Genomic DNA, 12,591 nt, shown 5'->3' with positions numbered 1-12,591 from the left:
AATGCGACCAGCAAAGAAAACCGCAACCACCAATTCTTCTTAAAGCAGTTTACTCAGGCAGCTTCTCTCTTCAAATCCCACGCGCCTCGGGGTACAAGCGTTTTTATCCACTCAAGCCACAACCACGCCTCAACCAATCACCACAGGTCACATCACCTCACCAGGCAGGCTTGCTCAACCAATCAGAGATTAAGGGCAAACCATCCACCAAATATGGCCTTGTTTACTGCCTGGCACAGATTTCTGGCTGGCTGGCCGGCCAGGGAGTCCGGAATGGCTTCCCACAGCTGTTGCCAAGTATATTGGTTAATCTCCACAACCTGATGGCTAGTCCCTATCACTGAATACCCAACTTCTTATGTAATCAAGTATGAAGAAATTGAGCAGGTGCCCAACTAGAAGTTTTGTCTCTGCCGACTGCCATTCATGGTGCTAGAAGATACTTTACATGTTACCAGAGGAGAAGAGTAATCAGTTTCATACAACTATAAACCTGCTATGCACAACAGAGAGCTGCCTGTAGGATATATTAGTGCAATAGTGGCTCAAATATTATGGGAGTAACCAATCACTTTTAAAAATTGGATTTGAGGTCCACTTCATGAGATACAACCCATACCTGACACTGCTAAAATATTCAAGAACCTGGGACTATATATGTCATGGGCACTAGGGGGAAAACTTCTACTATGATTCTACTAAAGGCAGTGAAATTATTCCTCATGATATATTGCTATACCCCTAGGTCAGAGCATCACTCAACTTTCATCAAAAAGTTTCCTCTTGCAGTAGATGATAGTTAATACAGAAACCCACAGGGCTGGAGAAATTGCTCAGTGGTTAAAAGCACTGTCTGCTCTTCAGAGGTTCTGAGTTGAAATTCCAGCAACCACATGGTGGCTCACAACCATCTGTAATGAGATCTAATGCCCTCTTCTCGGGTATCTGAAGATAGCTACATTGTACTTACATATAATAAATAAATAAATAAATCTTTTTTTAAAAAGTTTAAAAATTAAAAAAAAAAAAACAGAAACCCACAACTGGACAACATAAAGAGAATAAGAGACCTTGGAACACTTATTCATAAATAGGGTATCTTTATTAAACCCCTCAGGATTCAAGAATCTATGTAGAGGAGTAAGCAGAAAGATTGTAAGAGCCAAGAGTGGTGGATGACTCCAAGAAACAACATTTTTCAGATACGACAGGACTAATACATGAATAACTAACAGCACACACAAGACCTACAAAGATCCAAGCCAGATAAAAATCCCAGCCAAGAAGGAAAACTCCGTTTCCTCCAATGGAGCATCACGGCATATTAACCACACTGCAGGACAGACCCATGCCCAGGAACAGTTCACCAACACAAAAGGGTCTCTGTGGTTTTTATTTGTTTGGTAGTATTCTGTCTTATTTGTTTTTATTTTGATTTTTGAATTTTCGTTGTTTTTGTTGTTATTGTATTGAGAAAGAAAAAAAAAGATGAATTTGAGTAAGTAGAGAGGTGTAGAGGGTTTGGAAGGAGTTGGGAGAGGAGAAAGAATATAATCAAAATGTATTGTCTAAATTTTTTAAAATAAAAACATAAAAATTTTCAAAGTAAAAAACATAGATACACAAAAATGTAAAACCAAATGTAACCAAAGTTACATTTAGGTTTAGAAAAATCCCTTGAATTTGATCTTTAACTATTGGTAAATCATCCACAGATCAAATTCCTCTTCTTAACCTACCTCAAGGAAAAAAAGTCATTATTTCATGATAAAAGAATCCTTTTCTGAATTAGAATAAATACCAGTTTTTTACTTGATTATCTACTCATGTAATTAAGACATAATTTAAATAAGATTATTTGACTGACTAGTCTCATAATACTACTTAGAAGCCATAACCCATAATCCTCCTCCCCACACACACACACACACGTACACACTTAATTCCCACAAACACACCCTTGAACAGAATGGCCCATCATTTATTGTGCTATTTTAGAGATTTTTTTTATAAAAAACATCACTGACATTGTACATTTACCATGTTTATAAATATAAAATAAGACGTGTACTTTAATTATGACTATGTAAACTTTTATCATAAATACATATGTTCATTATATACACAATTAGTATAATGTGTATTCCAAATACATACTGAGAAATATGTCTTAAATATATGTGAAAATACATTTTTAAAGCACAGTTTATCTCCATCTCCTTAAAATGATAGTGTTATGATGTTTTAAGTCTCTGCAGAACAGGAATGACAGTGTCAGTAAGATGGACAACTGCTCTCCACCACTTGTTTGCTCTGCTCTGACTAGCCTTGCTCTCTTTTCCATTTTCCTACTGACCTTCTTTCATTCTCCATGTCCTTCATAAGGAAGGACACAGGCCATGAACACAAATTTCATTTCCTCTACCTGTTCCATTGCCTGGTCTTTAGGGCACTGGGGTCAAACACAGTCTGCTTTGAGGTTGATTTCTCCACTTGCTAGCTGTCTAACTTTAGAAAATTATTCAACCTCCTGTAGTCATAGTTTCTTCAATTATAAAAGGAAGTAAATATCACAACATCTCAAGGTTGTTGTGAGACTGGGTCAGTTCTGTTTAGGTGCCAAATGATGGAGGTTATGTCACAATTATCTTTGATTATACCAGATCAATTCTAATTCATTACAGATTTCTCACTTACTGAAAGTAATTAAGAAAATCATTCATTTGATGAGCCTATTCATATGATAGTTTATCACATCAAGAGATCCAGAAATCTCTGTGTAGACTCAGTTTCGCAAACATGTGAGCATATCATGTTTAGCATTAAATGAGGTAATAGTTTTGTTTTTCTCACAAAGGAAATTAACTTTAAGAAGTCATTTTCAAAGTACCCCTGGGAAGTAAAGAGAATTTGAATTCAGAAATTGAGCTTATATATCTTTATTTGATCAGGGCACTTTCCTGAGTTTCACTATGCAGTCCAGGCTGGCCTCACACTCAAAAGCTTTCAGCCTCGGTTGCCTTCTAACTAATTCAAGCCACACCCAACTTAACTTAACCTTCAGGTCTAAGAATATTAACTCTTCCATGTTGGCAAGTCTATAACTGTTTTTATCAAACAAACTTAGGGCTGCACTCTCAAAGGAAACTCTTCATTCATGCTTGATAGAAAATAAATGTCAAACCAACCTTGCTTGCCTTGAGTAAAAATAATGAAGCCTCTCTCTCTCTCTCTCTCTCTCTCTCTCTCTCTCTCTCTCTCTCTCTCTCTCATGTATATTGGCTCATGCCTTTAATCCCAGTATTCAGGAGGCAGAGATAGGCATATCTCATTGAGTTGAATGTCAGCCTGATCTATCCAGAACAGCCATAGGTACATATTAAGACCCTGTCTCCCACCATGCCTGACCTAAAGCTGGACTACAAAGCAATTGTGATAAAAACTGCATGGTACTGGTATAGCGACAGACAAGTAGACCAATGGAATAGAATTGAAGACCCAGAAATGAACCCACACACCTATGGTCACTTGATCTTTGACAAGGGAGCTAAAACCATCCAGTGGAAAAAAGAAAGCATTTTCAACAAATGGTGCTGGCACAACTGGCAGTTATCATGTAGAAGAATGCGAATTGATCCATTCCTATCTCCTTGTACTAAGGTCAAATCTAAGTGGATCAAGGAACTCCACATAAAACCAGAGACACTGAAACTTATAGAGGAGAAAGTGGGAAAAAGCCTCGAAGATATGGGCACAGGAGAAAAATTCCTGAATAGAACAGCAATGGCTTGTGATGTAAGATCAAGAATCGACAAATGGGTCCTCATAAAATTGCAAAGTTTCTGTAAGGCAAAGGACACTGTCAATTAAGAAGAAAAGGCCACCAACAGATTGGGAAAGGATCTTTACCAATCCTAAATCAGATAGGGGACTAATATCCAATATATATATAAAGAACTCAAGAAGGTGGACTCCTGAACATCAAATAACCCCATTAAAGAAAGGGGCTCAGAGCTAAACAAAGAATTTTCACCTGAGCAATACCAAATGGCTGAGAAGCACCTGAAGAAATGTTCAGCATCCTTAATCATCAGGGAAATGCAAATCAAACAATCCTGAGATTCCACCTCACACAAGTCAGAATGGCTAAGATCAAAAATTCAGGTGACAGCAGATGCTGGTGAGGATGTGGAGAAAGAGGAAAACTCCTCCATTGTTGGTGGGATTGCAAGCTTGTACAACCACTCTGGAAATCAGTCTGGAGGTTCCTCAGAAAATTGGACATAGTACTACCGGAGGATCCCATAATATCTTTCCTGGGCATATATCCAGAAGATGTTCCAACTGGTAACAAGGACACATGCTCCACTATGTTCATAGCAGCCTTATTTATAATAGCCAGAAGCTAGAAAGAACCCAGATGTCCCTCAACAGAGGAATGGATACAGAAAATGTGGTACATTTACACAATGGAGTACTATTCAGCTATTAAAAAGAATGAATTTATGAAATTCCTAGCCAAATGGATGGACCTGAAGGGTATCATCCTGAGTGAGGTAACCCAATCACAAGAGAACTCACATGATATGTACTCACTGATAAGTGGATATCAGCCCAGGAACTTAGAATACTCAATATACAAGATACAATTTGCAAAGCACATGAAACTCAAGAAGAATGAAGACCAAAGTGTGGACACTTTGCCTCTTCTTAGAATTGGGAACAAAATACCCATGGAAGGAGTTACAGAGACAAAGTTTGGAGCAGAGACGAAAGGACCATCTAGAGACTGCCATACCCGGGGATTCATCCCATAATCAGCCTCCAAACGCTGACACCATTGCATACACCAGCAAGATTTTGCTGAAAGGACCCTGATATAGCTGTCTCTTATGAGGCTATGCCGGTGCCTGGCAAACACAGAAGTGGATGCTCACAGTCAGCTATTGGATGGAACACAGGGCCCCCAATGGTGGAGCTAGAGAAAGGAGATAAAGGGTACTTTATCTGCAACCCTATAGGTGGAACAACATTATGAACTAACCAGTACCCCGGAGCTCTTGACTCTAGCTGCATATGTATCAGAAGATGGCCTAGTCGGCCATCATTGGGAAGAGAGGCCCCTTGGTCTTGCAAACTTTATATGCCCCAGTACAGGGTAATGCCAGGGCCAAGAAGTGGGAGTGGGTGGGTAGGGGATTGGGGAGGGGGAGGTTATGGGGGACTTTTGGGATAGCATTTGAAATATAAATGAAGAAAATACCTATTTTTTTTTAAAGTAGAAAGAGAGAAAAAAAAAAGACCCTGTCTCCCTGGTAAAAATAAAACAAATAAACAAGAAAAATAGAAAGAACTCAGAGGCTTTTACTGAAGGTCTTATAAAGAATTACACATTCATTCCAGCTCTGTATTCATTTTTCAGGATCCTGAAATGCCCCAGTTTAAACTGTAACACTAAAGAAATCTTACTAAAAGGGGATACAAGGGGATGCTTCTTTAAAGTGTTACAAATGGACAGATGAAAATATTGGCAAAGTATTCTAAATTCCCAGTGTTGTGAAAACCCTCTGGTGTGAGTCTCCTAATTCCAAACCCTGACTCTCAAATTAAATTACATTAGTTTCATCTTGATTCTAAAGCCCTTCCGTTTTCTTAACTGACTTTTCTGAGGTGAAAGGACAAGTTTTAAATCGCTTTTCTCATGTCTGAAGTCAGAACAAATGGAACAACCATCTCCACTTCCGTGGAATCCTTCAAGCAACCACAGCTGGTTTGCTGGTATCCTTAAAGTGACCACAGCTGGGTTGCTGGAATCCTTAGAGTGACCACAGCTGGGTTGCTGGAATCCTTAGAGTGACCACAGCTGGGTTGCTTCCCCACTGTGGATTCACAAGAAGGACCTTGGCCTGTCACTAATTTGGCACTTCCCTGAAAAACTTCTGTTGGCAAAGGATTAGATGTTATGTTGTTTTGTTCCACTGACTTTTTTTTTCCTTTTAACACAGCGGACTGACTTTCCCTCCATGAACTACACTGCCTCTAGAGCAATCCATCCACTGGAACACCCAGCCTGCTTCTCAGTGAGAGAGCATCCAGGCCCGCCAGTTCCATCAGGATAATAACTTACAGCTGAGGCTTCTGCATTCCCAACCCCTTTAATGTGACTGAGCACACAAGTATAAATATGCCAGACAAGGGAAAATGTTCAATTATTTTATTGCATTATTCTACAGTGTACATCATGTCTCCCCAGGCACTGAAAATAGCCCAAGTAAGCCACAAATAACATACATCCTGTGATCATCAAAACAAGAACAAAATACAAAGTATGCCCTTGGTTTGTGGCTGAATAACTTCGAGTAGAAGATTATTGCCTCTCTCATCTAGAGCCTGCTTCTTTTATGTTATATAAATTAATTACACATAGAAATACTTCCACAATGAGATACAGTGCTGATTTCCTGAGAACAAAGCTCACAGGAAATCCCCAGATTTATTTGGAAAGACATTGATGTGGAATTACTCCACCTTTTATTTAGTTACAACTCTGAAATACAGCAACAGAATCTTGTACATTGTAACTCTCACTGCCAAACTTGTTTTCTCTTGTTTGAGAAGAAAGGAAAGAACTGGGAGGAGGCATGGAGGAGATGGGGCCATGGCTCTGCTGTTAAGAACACTGGGTGCTCTTCCCAGTGCCCACATGGCCTTGGTTCACAACCATCTGGGATTCTAGTTCTTTTCTAACATTATCCTACACCAAATACACTCATGATGCACAGATATACATGCAGGCAAAACAAAATAAAGAATAAACAAATCTTTAAAAAGCGAAAAGAAGGAAATAAACAAAAATCATAAGTTTAGTAATTATGTAAAGATCAAAGAAAAATTAACAGTGAGGGAACTGGGCTTGTTAACTAGTTTCCCCACACAAGAACATTTATTTAAAGCATTTATTAAGTACTATTGGCTTACTTTAAACTATTTGTAATATTAAAAAGAGCAGAGTTCTGCTGTATGGTTAGATTTTCTAAAGTATAGGGTCTCACATTGAGATGGTCACTTGAATCATATAAGAGGTAAACCTTGGGGACAATATACTGTACACACAGTACCCCAGTTGCTCTTTCCACATTGCTCAAATAAACAGCTTAAAAGCTCAGTCACAAGAAGTCCAAACACTTATCCACATCACCTTAATTACCACAAATTGGAAAGAATTGAATAAGAGCTATTAGAAGGCTTGACGGACAACTGCACTAAGAAGCTCTTGACTGAATGCACAGACTGAAAGGAAGTGGATACCAACTGTGAGAAATCACAGAGATAGAGAGGTGTGAGATCCTGTGAAGAATGCCAAGGGCCACCAGACCACAATGGTTCTTGTGATGACTAGTTTTGATGTCAACTTAACACATTCTAGAGTCATCTGAGAAAGAGCTCCAACCAAAGAATTGTCCTGATTGCTTTAATTAATTTGAAACGATGATCTCCCAGCATGGGCGGAACCTTCTGGCATAGGAACAGATAAGAAGACCATGGCAGAATGATTATCCACTTTTTACTAACTTGGCCTTCCCTTTCACTGCTGAGTCAATTTATCCTGTGGTTGCTGCTGCTGATACTCTCACTGCTATCACATACAAGATAATGTACTATTGACACAAGCTAGCATTTCGAGTTGACTGAGAGCCAAAGGCTCTTCAGGAACTGCTGAGACTCCCAGCCTTGTGGATTGAGCAACTCCATGGTTGTTGGCCTTAGTGAGAGACAGCTACTGTGGGGATAGTTCTACTGCTACTACTGTGGGAATAGACCTATTGCTACTATTGTGGGGATAGTCCTACTGCTGTAGCACCAGCCTCAAGCATCAGAAGCTCATCTCAGATGGGAGACAACTTTTCTTACTATTTTAGCACAAGCTGATTTAATAAAGTATTTTAATGTGTATATTCATCCCATTGATTTTGTTCTAGAGAGCCCTGACCATTAGGATGAATGTATGCATTAAAATAATTGTCACTCTGTCTGATTAATATAACAGAAAATTGAAATAAGCAAAGAAGAAAGGAGCAGGAGGAGGAGAAGGGGAGCAGGAGGAAGAGGAGGAGGAGGAGAACAACAACAACAACAGAGGAAGATTTTTTTTTTGAAGGAAACACACTTTAATGGACTTTATGAATAGGATAATTCTATCAGGCAGCCAAGAAGCCGAACATTTAAATTTTCAGGAAGGGGGTTGTCTTAGATAGGGTTTTACTGCTGTGAACAGACACCATGACCAAGGCAGCTCTTATAAAAACAACATTTAATTGGGGCTAGCTTAAAGGTTCGGAGGTTTAGTCCATTATCATCAAGGCAGACACATAGCAGCATCCAGGAAGGCATGGTGCAGGAGGAGTTTAGAGTTCTTTACCTTCATCTGAAGGTCACTAGCAGACTAGTGGATTTCAGGCAGCTAAAATGAGGGTCTTAGAACCAAGACTCACAGTGACAATCTACTCCAAAGGGCCACACCTTCTAATAGTGCCACTCCATGGGCAGAACATATACAAACCATCACAAGGGGAAATCTAAAGTCCTATGAAACAAAGAATTGGGGGAAATGTAATTATAGAATAGCAAACAAAATTTCTAGTCTCATAGACATAACTCTGTCCTAGTGAAGGAATTTTGGAACTTAGCAAAAAACTCCAAATTAAATTACAAGCCTATGGGGATTCTCATCTTGCTCAGTATAATAGGGCACTATTAAATAGTTCTGAGCAGAAAATAAACGTTGCTAGCTTTTAGTTTAGGGTACACCTATGAAGAATGTGGAGTATGAATTTGCAACAAAAGTGACTTTAACAGTAGGAGACAAAAGTTATATATTTAAAACAACCAGGAAAACACAAAGATTTTTACTTAATATGTTAAGTGTTGCTATATCAAAATACCTGAGGTTGTGTAAGTTTGGGCAGAAGAGATGACTCTGCCATTAAAGGCTAGGCTCACAACAGAAAATTAAGAAAAGTAGGTTTGTTGGTTTAAAGTTTAGAAATGCAATGTCCAAGACTTGTGAATTCATATATTCATCTATTGGTAAGGGATTAAAGTCAGGTGGCATCTTACTAGGAGAACATACAAAAGTGGTGGCATAATGAGAAAGGATGTCCTACCTAAACCAAGAGTGAGCCTTGTAGTTTTGCAAATCCCTCTGGTAAGAACCAACACTTTACTATATAATATAAGTGTCAGTCACTTTAGAGGGTCACATCCTTAGTAATCTAATTACCTTGCCCTTGTGGCTCTTTAAGGGTTTCACTACTTCTCAATACCATCCCACAGAGAACTCAGTTTTCAATACACTGACCTCTGGAGAGTACATACACCCAAACCACATCCAGTTTACACAAGACTACTCAGACAGCAACAAAAGTGGCAATGCCCAGGAGTCTCCTAAAATTCTAACTTCTGAGTGGTTTTGAAAATGTAGAAAATGCCGAAATGAGATGGCACAGCAAACGAATTATGCAAGAGGAAAGGCTAGAGGAATATTTAGTTATGTGGTAATTGGTCCTCGGAAGATGCCTTTAATGCAATCCTTCAAGCCATCCTGGATCTTTGCCTGTACCTGCTTAGTCCTATCTCTGTGAGTACACAATCATTCCATGCACTAAAGCTTTGTGTCGCCCTTAGTTTCAATCCTGAGCAGTTTGAACCTTGAAAACTGGGTAGTGGCTGGGAGGCTGAGTTGACTTTGGAAGGGCATTGTGAGGAATCTCTGACAAAGTGGAAGACCATCAACATGGAAATGATAAGAGAATGTACTCTCTCTAAGAGTACAAAGAAACAGAACAGGATAATTCAGCTATTGACTATGAAAAAAAACTCATTTCCATGGTCTATAAGCAGTGATATCTTTTTATCTGGAACAGTAGCTTACTTTATTTTATTTTGTGAGACTGGGCCTCACAATGAAGCCTTGGTTGGCCAGGAACTTGCTATATAGACCAGGCTAGCATCAAACTCAGAGTCACCTGCTGAGATTAGTGTTGTGTGTCTTTATACTTGGTTTCAGGGTGCACTTACACAAAATGTTAAGTGTTCAGTAAATTTTAAATAAAATACAATTGTAAGTAGTTATGTCTAATTTTTTTTAACATTAGAACATAGTTACTTACTCTCCTGTCTCTCTCCTTTCTCTAAACCCTCACATATACTCCTTCCTGATCTCTTGCAAATTTGTGACCTCTTTACATTAATTGTTGTTTTCTACATACATCTAAGTAGCTATTTATTTTCAATGTTAATGAGAGTGTTAGGGAGGTTTCCAAAAAAAATCTTGATACAGAAGCATTTGATGATTTCATTTCTCCTCAGAGGGCATTGAAAGCCAAACGCTTTGAGTTCGGTGTAAGAATAACTTGAGTATGATGGAAAGGCATAGAAAATAAATATTCTCCTGGCTCTGGGTAGTGGTCCATAGACATGAAGAGCATGCCAGTTTCTTGTTATCTGAGATAGAAGCACATATGGAGAACTGGGCAAGGTTCTTCATCGATCCCATTTTCCATAGTTTAAAGAAGGTTTCTCTGAGTGACATTGTATAGCTCTTTCCCATGAATGCCATACAGATTTCAAATCAACTAAAAAGAAATGTCTGAGCAGTTTTCCTAAAAGAAGACAAAAAACTTCTCTGGGAGAGCTTTAAAAAAAGAAGGAAGATGTGAAGTCCAGTGATTCTTCAATCTGAAAATGTCGGATGTGATTCACAATGAGAGAGTAAGTCAGGAGAATAGACATAACACTCCTGCTTTCTGAGTTTTTTTTTTTCATGACAATATTTTGATTTTTAACTCTTATGTAAGTTTCAGGGGACTAACATGATATGATAGACAAGGCCTATTCTGAGATCTGTTTTTCTCTGATAGGGAGTCAGATATTGAGAAAAATTCTAAGAATCTTTTAAGATTGAGATCATTGAAATGCAGAAGGTAAGCAAGACAAAGCAAAATAAAACTTATAACTAAGACAATGAATGTGGCAAAGCAGAGAGCGTGTCTGCCTGCAATCTGGTGGGATTATACAAAACCAGTTACCACAGTGAACAGTCTTCTCATGTTTAGGGACTGAGATAAGGGACGAACAGACACTAAGAAGACCTCAAATTCAATTACCTCTAAGTTTAAACATGCACAACATCTCTGCTGAGCGTGAAAATCTCATGTAATCACTGACAAGATGGTATTAAAGGATTCATTCTAAATGAGGATCGAGTTATGAATCAAAGTAGTAGGCAATAATAACAATAATAATAAACAAAACAAAAGCCAGCACTTAAAATAGAGAAGTAAGAAATCTATTTGTAGTAGCAATTTAAAACCTCTTTGGGAAGGGAAAGGAGAGTAAGGGAGAGGAAGCAATGGAGAAAAGTGCTTCGAGCTGATTCAGTAACAAACCACAGGTTTTTGAGTGATGTATATCTGGATTCAGAATGTCTCTTCACTCAGCCAAAAAACTTAATAGTCAAAACTAGGTAACAGAAAATTTGTAAAGATGATCCTAAGATAACTAAAAACAGAAATATGATTTGAATCTCACTACTGTCCATATGGATGGAAAATAATGTTTTGAAGAGACGATCTACACTCCTGTTTATTGTCACATGATTAACAATTGACATAATAATTGGTGGAATCAATCAAGCTGGCCATTAATGAATGATAGATTAAGAAATAATCTTATTCATATATAATAGATATGATCCAACCATAAAAAGAAGTAAAACTGTTATTTAACATGAATCAGCAGCATAGAAAAGTTAAAAGAGTATTATGTTAAGTGAAATAAGCCAGGCATAGAAAGACAAATACCATGTGTTCTCATTTGAATGTGAAAGTTAAAATAGCCAATCTTTTGGAAGAGTGGCGTGGCAATTGCCAACATCAGAGTAAGTGGCATGGTAGTTACATACACTGAAATATAACACTATATGTATTAGTGACAGGGAGTGTATAGGGTTTCTTTTAAAAAACCTAAATCTTCTAAACATATTTTACCCTGGATGATACAGGCCTTAAATCTCATTATATTTCTGCTCATTCATAGATACGTCTCTTTCCAAAGTGGGATATGAAAAGACTTTTTCTCCCTGGAACGAATAAGATAAAAACAACCAAAGATACATCATGCCCCTAGAAGAACAACAAGAAAACCCTCAAAGTTTCTGTATTTCACTAAATTTCTTGTCTACCCCTGATTGATAAAACTGTACATAACTTATATGCCTTGGATAATTTATTTGAAGAGTTATTAAATTTACACGATGTGTTTGAAGTGCTTCTGTGTGTTTGGGCATATACCTATAAGCTAATTGTAGAGATCTATAACTGAGCCTTGACTGTTTTCAAGGACAGACAGTGGTTAAAGTTGGAGAAATGAAGTAGAAAGAAGTTACTGGTTTTATTAATGTATCTTACTATTATTTAAGAAATCATTTAAAAATATTTATTACTCACCAAATTAAAAATTAGTGCAATAAATGAAAATAATAGAATCTAAGATGTTACTATATGACTTCTAATATGACTGCATTGTGTAAAC

This window comes from Mus caroli, unplaced genomic scaffold (assembly GCF_978045245.1).
Source record: "Mus caroli unplaced genomic scaffold, Mus_caroli_1 scaffold_20, whole genome shotgun sequence".
Taxonomy (NCBI): Eukaryota; Metazoa; Chordata; class Mammalia; order Rodentia; family Muridae; genus Mus; species Mus caroli.
The sequence above is the reverse complement of the archived record's forward strand: the minus strand, read 5'-3'. Positions refer to the sequence as shown.